This window comes from Galeopterus variegatus, unplaced genomic scaffold, assembly GCF_000696425.1.
Source record: "Galeopterus variegatus unplaced genomic scaffold, G_variegatus-3.0.2 Scaffold8274, whole genome shotgun sequence".
Taxonomy (NCBI): domain Eukaryota; kingdom Metazoa; phylum Chordata; class Mammalia; order Dermoptera; family Cynocephalidae; genus Galeopterus; species Galeopterus variegatus.
In genome coordinates this window covers 24,692-31,944 of record NW_007734385.1, presented here as the reverse complement: position 1 = coordinate 31,944, position 7,253 = coordinate 24,692, and the positions used below count along the sequence as shown (strand labels likewise).

The 7,253-nt window shown below is 38.2% G+C and overlaps 1 pseudogene; it reads right to left on the bottom strand.

Moving 5' to 3' along the window:
* Positions 1-3,637: 3,637 nt before the first annotated feature.
* LOC103608303 lies at positions 3,638-4,179 on the bottom strand (annotated as a pseudogene).
* Between the last annotated feature and the right edge of the window lie 3,074 nt (positions 4,180-7,253).

Genomic DNA, 7,253 nt, shown 5'->3' with positions numbered 1-7,253 from the left:
TGTAAATAGAATTGAATTCCAAGGTCAAAGAGTAGGCACATTTTGAATTTTAATAGATACTGCTAAATTGCTGTCCAAAATGACTGTACTAATTTACTTTACAAACAGCAGCATATTGGTGCACAATTTTCTTATATCCTTTTCAACACCTGATATTATCAATCTTAATTTTTGCCAGTCTAATGCAGAAATAGATAATACACTGTTGTTTTAATTTTCATTTCCCTGATTACCAGTTGTTACACTTCCCCCTGTGTAATGGAGACCAAAAAAAAAAAAAAAAAGAATTACACAATTACTCAAAGCACTGTGTATGCATTGAGAGGCCCAGAAGGACTGCACTTCAGTAATTTCCCCATTAGGAGGAGAAAGCTGAATGTGACAGTGCGATTCAAAGTTGGCCTCTCCCTTTTATTGTAAAGACAAGGAAGTTTCACAAGAAAATTCAGTTGATTTAATCATTACAAAAAACACAAGGATATGGGCAGAGTTATGGCTAAGTATAGTTTTAACAAATGGAAACTAATAACATCAGTGAAATAAACAAAGTGACATTCCATAAAACAATTTGTAAAAGGTTAAGTCAATCCACCAACAAAAGCTTGTTCTTAGCAAACACTGTCTTTCCTTACAGCAATTTCCTTAGTATTTTTACACAACAATCAAGCAACTTTCTTAACATATCAATCAGTAGGTTAACCAAGGACATCTGACCTTGAGCCAGCAATTTTGCTGTGTTACAATTCATTATCTACAACAGAGACTTTAGCCTGGGGATAGTTTCCTGTCTTTTGCAAGCTTAACATTTGTATATGTAATTTTTAAAAATTAGGTTATACCTGAAACTACAGGGCTTTGGAAGGTTGGCCCTGTGAAATACATTTGCTTTATTAATGTTAGTACACTCCACAACCAGTGAGGTTGAACAACTTTTTGTGCATTATTAGAGATTTGTTTCCTTCTTTGTAAACTCTTTGCCTAATTTGTATCTTTCTTATTGATTTGTAAGACAGCTTTATTTATTTTGGATACAGATGCTTTTTTGTTTTATATACATTGCAAATATTTTCTTCCATCCAGTTGATTTTGTCTTTGTTTATGGTGTCTTACTTCATACAAAAGTTTTATTTTATTTTAATACAGTCAAATTTATCAGTCTTTTCCCTTAGGACCTTTGTATTTTGTCTTTCTGGGCAAGACTTTCTCTACTTCAACATTATAAATAAATTCTCTTTTATTATCTCAATCGTTTACAGTTTTGTCTTTTTACATTCAGTCCTTCTGAAAGTTCAACATATTATTGTGATCACTTTTCTTTCTTTCTCTCTCTCTCTCTCTCTCTTTCCCTTCCTCCCTCCCTCCCTCCTTCCTTCCTTCCTTCTTAGCACCCAGTTATGAGTGAGGATATGCATAATGTCTCTTTCTGTGTCTAGCTTATTTCACTTTACATAATTTTCTCCAAGCTCATCCATGTTGCTGCAAAGGGCAGAATTGCTTTCTTTTCTATGGCTGAGTGGTATTCCATTGTGTAAATATACTACATTTTCCTTATCCAGTCATCCATCCATGGACATTTAGTTTGGTTCCATATCACAGCTGTCTTAAATAGAGCTGTGATAAACATGGGAGTGCAGGTATTCCTTCAACATGATGATTTCCATTCCTTTGAGTATATACCCAGAAGTGGATCATATGATAGTTCTATCTGCAGTTGTATGAGAAACTGTTTTCCATAATGGCTGTACTATCTTATAGTCCCAACAACAGTGTAGAAGAGTTCTCCTTTCTCCACGTACTTCCCAGCATTTTTTTTTCCCTTTTTGTCTTTTTTACTGACCGGTAACGGGATCACAACCCTCGGTGTCGCGCCCGCACCGGGGACCGGCAACGGGCTTGCAACCCTCAGTGTTGCACCCGCACCGCGCTCAGCCAGTGAGCGGGAACTGGTCTCCACATGGGATCCGAACCCTCGGTGGGAGCGCCACCGCGCTCCCAAGCGGCGCACTTCTCCAGTGCGCCACCGGGCCGGCCCAGCATTTGTTATTCTTAGTCTTTTAAATGATGTCCAGTTTAACTGGGGTGAGATGATATCTCAATGTGGTTTTGATTTGCATTTCCCGGATGATTAGTGATGCTGAGCAATTTTTCATGTACCTGTTGACCATTTGTATATCTTCCTTTGAAAAATGTCTATTCATCTCCTTTGCCCATTTTTTAATTGGATTACTTGTTTTTTTACTGTGAAGCTGTTTGAGTTCGTTATATATTCTGGATATTAATCCTTTGTCATATGTATAGTTTGCAAATATTTTCTCCCATTCTTTAGGTAGTCTTTCCACTCTGTTCATTGTTTCCTTTGCTGTATGGAAGCTTTTTAGTTTGATTTAATCCCTATTTGTTTATCTTTTCTTTTGTTGCTTGTGCTTTTAGGGTCTTATTAATAAAGTTTTTGCCCAGTATTACACCCTGAAGTGTTTCCCCTATATTTTCCTTTAGTAACTTTATGGTTTCAGTCTTATACTTAAGTCTTTAATCCATTTTTTTTTCCTTTTTGTCTTTTTTCATGTCCGGCAACGGATCGCAACCCTCAGTGTCATGCCCGTACCGGACCGGGACCGGCAACGGGATCGCAAACCTCGGTGCTGCAACCGCACCTTGCTCAGCCAGTGAGCGGGAACCGGTCTGTATGTGGGATCCGAACCCTCAGCGGGAGCGCCACCATGCTCCCAAGCGGCGCACTGTAGCAGTGCACCACCGGGCCGGCCCTTAATCCATTTTTAGTTGATTTTGATATATGGTGAGAGGTACAGGTACAGTTTCATTCTTCTGCATATGGATGTCAAATTTTCCCAGCACCATTTATTGAAGAGACTGTCTTTTCCCCAATGTGTGTTCTTGTTGCCTTTGTCAAAGATCAGTTGGCTGTAAGTATGTGAGTTGATTTCCAGGTTCTCTATTCTATTCCATTGGTTTGAGTGTCTGTTTTTATGGCAGTGCCATGCTGTTTGGGTTACTATAGCTTTTTAGTACAATTTGAAGTTGGGTAGTATTATGCCTCCGGCTTTATTTTTTTTTGCTCAGGATTGCTTTGGCTATTTGGAGTCTTTTGTTGTTCCATATGAACGTCAAGATTGTTTTTTCTGTTTCTGTGAAGAATGTCATTGGTATTTTGATAAGAATTGCATTGAATCTGTAGATAGCTTTGGGTAATATGGACATTTTCACAATGTTAATCCTTCCAGTCCAAGAACATGAATGTCTTTCCACCTTTTTGTGTGTGCATGTGTGTGTGTGTGTTTTGCTAAAGGGGTATCATTTATCGAATTTAATAATACAGCTTATTTGTATCTGTAGCTGATGTTTATAACTGTAAGCGATGTACATTTAATTTTAAAAAGACACTATTTGCATTACGTTACCATAAAGCAGATTTACATACAACCATCAATTGCAGAAAAGCACAAGAAAGTTTCTACATGATCCCAACAGAGCATCTTTCATTGATCACAAGAAAACAAAATATTTTTAGAAGTTAAAGCTACTAAGTTTACAAAAGTGCAAAACACCAAAACACTTTAATCCAAAACCCTTTATTTATCTTTTTTTAAGAGGACATTTTCTATTCTTGGCATAAATTTTAATCCTTCCCAGTGGAACCAAAACCTCCTGAACCTCTTTCACTGTCATCTAAAACTTGAACTTCTTCTATTTCTGGATAAAAAAAAAAATCCATTCACAAACGAGCTGTGCAATTTGATCACCCTTTTTCAGTTCAAACTTTCCTTTGCCAAAGTTAAACAGCACTACACCAACATTTCCTCTAAAATCTTCATCAATGACATCAGCTCCTACATCTATGAAGTGTTTGGTAGCCAAGCCAGAATGTGGAGCTGCTCTTCCATAACACCCAGAAGGAAGAGCTATCTGTTTCAAGGCAGTGCTCTAACCAAGTGAGATAACCAGCCAGTCCAGGAAGAGCTCTCCGAATGCCCATTTTCACAAGGGCTTTCTCCATAGGTGGTTTTGAATAATCATAGGCACTGTACAGGTCATAGCCCACTGCCAGCACAAACCTGGGTACTCTGAGAGCCAGGCAAAGCAGAGACTCATGCCGTCCTCCTCCACAGGCTGAGCCTGCTCACTAGGGGAGATGGTGGGGGTCTCTTCAGAACAGAGCATGGCAGAGCAAGAATGGGAGTAGAGGTGAGAGTGGAGGGAACAAGAGAGTGCAGGGTCTTCTTTAACTTCTTCCAGTAGTGTTTTGCAGTTCTCATTGTAGAGATCTTTCACCTCTTTGGTTAAATTGATTCCTAGGTTTTTTTGGTTTGGTGTTTTTTTTGTTTGGTTGGTTGGTTGGGTTGTTGTTGTTTTTTTTTTTTTTTTTTTTTTGGTGACTATTGTAAATGGGCTTGCTTTCTTGCTTTCTTTTTCTGCTAGTTCCTCATTGGAGTACAAAAATGCTACTGATGTTTGCATGTTGATTTTGTATCCTGCAACATTACTGAAATTGCTTATGAGCTAAAAGAGGTTTTTTGGTGGAGTCTTTAGATTTTCTATATATAAGATCATGTCATCTGCCAACAAGGACAGTTTCACTTCATCTTTTCCAATTTGGATGCCCTTTATTTCTTTCTCTTGCCTGATTGCTCTGGCTAGTACTTCTAACACTATATTAAATAGGAGTGGTGAGAGTGGGCAACCTTGTCTTGCTTCTGTTCTTAATTTCCCCATTCAGGATGATATTGGCCATCAGTTAGTCATATATGGCTTTTATTGTGTTGAGATACTTTCCTTCTATACCTAATTTGCTAAGAGCCTTTATCATGAAGGGATGTTGAATTTTGTTTAATGCTTTTTCTGCATCTGTCAAGATAATCATATGGTTTTTGTCCTTGATTTTGTTGATTTGGTGTATCACATTTATTGACTTGCATATGTTGAGCCATCTTTGCTTCCCTGGGATGAATCCCATTTAATCATGGTGTATAATTTTCTTGATGTGTTGCTGTATTCTGATTTGTTGAGGTTTTTGCATCTATGTTCATCAGACATATTGGTCTGTAGTTTTCTTTTATTGTTGTATCTTCGGTTTTTCTATCAGGGTGATGCTGGCCATAGAATGTTTGGAAGAGTGGCCTCTGTTTCAATTTTTTGGAATAGTTTGAACAGAATTGTTATTAGTTCCTCTTTGAAAGCTTGATAGAATTAAGCAGTAAAGCCATCTGGTCCTGGGCTTTTCTTTATTGGAAGACTGCTGATTACTGCTTCAATCTTGTTGCTTGTTATTGGTCTGTTCAGGTTTTCTATTTTTTCCTGCTTCAGTCTGGGTAGTTATAGTCTCTAATGAGTCTTTATATTTTTGTGGTATTGGTTGTAATGTCTCCTTTTTCATCTCTGATTTTTGTTATTTGGGTCTTCTCTCTTCTTTTTTTTTGTTGTTGTTGTTGTTGTTGTTGTTGTTGTTGTTGTTGTTGTTGTTGTTTTGTTGGCGGTGGCATTGTTAGCCTAGCTAATTTCTCAGGTCTCTATTTCATTTAGTTCTGCTCTGATCTTAATTATTTCTTTCTGTCTACTACTCTTAGGATTGCATTGTTCCCGTTTTTCTAATTCTTTGAGGTATAGCATTAGGTCATTTATTCGAAGTCTTTCCATTCTTTTCATGTAATCAGCTGAGAAAATTTTTCTTTTGCTATTTCTTTGAATAGTTTCTCCACTCAAGTTCTCTATTCTCTCCTGGAATTTGTATTAAATGGTTATGAGAACTTAGAATCTATCATTCTATCTTTTAATTCTTGTACATTTTTCCATCTCTCTGTCATTTTATACCATATTCTAGGAAAATTCTTTGGCCTTATCTTTCAGCTCAACAGTGAACTCCTCAGCTATGCCTATTCTGCTATAAAGTTCATTGACTGAGTTTTAGATTTTTTTTTACAATTGTCTTTTTCATAACAGCCTATTCTTGGTTTATAAAAGTGATATCCTCCCTCAACAATTTGAGGACATTATTTTAAGTCTTACTCTGTTTGCTCTCATGTCTCAATTTACTTGGTTTTATTTGTTGCTGAAGTTGGTGTCTCTCTTCATGGTGCTGAGTAACAATAAATGCTTGGTGTTTCACTGTGTGCTCATCTGTCTATGAAGTCTGTATCTGTTTACAGCACTCTGCCTCCAGGATCATGAAAGATGTACTGCCAGACAGGATGTATCAGAGACTAAAACAAGGCAATAATGGTCACTGTCATTATTAGTCAATATTGTTGTGAAAGTTCCAACTAATGAAATAGCAAGAAAAATAAATGAAGTATAAATAAGGGAAAGGAAAAGACACATTATTATTTGCACAGGATATTATTGTCCACATAGCATGCCTAAATGAGATGGTTCAGAGAAGGCAGGACCAGGGTGAAGGTACATAGATCATTGCACTTCTATAGCCTGTGGTTCTGTTTCCAGGAAAGATCGTGTCAACATATTCTACATTGTCTCCCCCACTGAATGCAGCTATAAGACCTGTACAGAATACATGGAATAGCTACTTGAAAACTGAGAAGTAAATAGATTATGAATTGGGAAAACAAGACCAGAACTTAAAGTATCACCGAGGTGGTGGTAAGATTACAATTTTTTCCCCTCTGGTATCCTCTAGCCTGGACTCAAAGCACCCTAAAATCCAGAAGTTGGTTTTAGTACTGACAGAGAAATCTACAGGAAAGGCTCTTTAGTTCACATTCCAGGAGTAAGAAAAAGGCTTTCTGGAAGCCATAGTGATGGCTTACTGGCCTGAAGTCACTTAGATCTCTGCAGGGAGAAGGGCCTACCTCTCTGATCAAGGGAGCAATGATCCCAAGAGGGTAGAGTGAACCCACATTGCTTTATTTCTCTCTCTGTCATGTAGCCATTGGGATCCTGACACAGATACAGTTGCAGGAAATACATGGCAGAGCAAAATAAAGCCCCAGCTTTCTGGCGGGATGACCAAAAAATGGAACCCTCATAAGTGGAAAGTACCAGGAACATTGCAGAGAGGGACAAGCTTAGGAAAGTGACTCCACAAAATTGTCCATGAACTCCTCAATTCATCCTCAAGCTATGCATGTGTGGATCTTATCCTAAACATCATACCAGAGGAGCCAAGGGCAGCCCTCTCTACCCAGAAGCAGGCAAGAAAGAGAGCACACCCTGGGGCCTAGGCAGGAGCTGAGGGCAGCCCCCTCTACCTGGAAGCAGGTAAGAAAAAAGAGCACAACTTG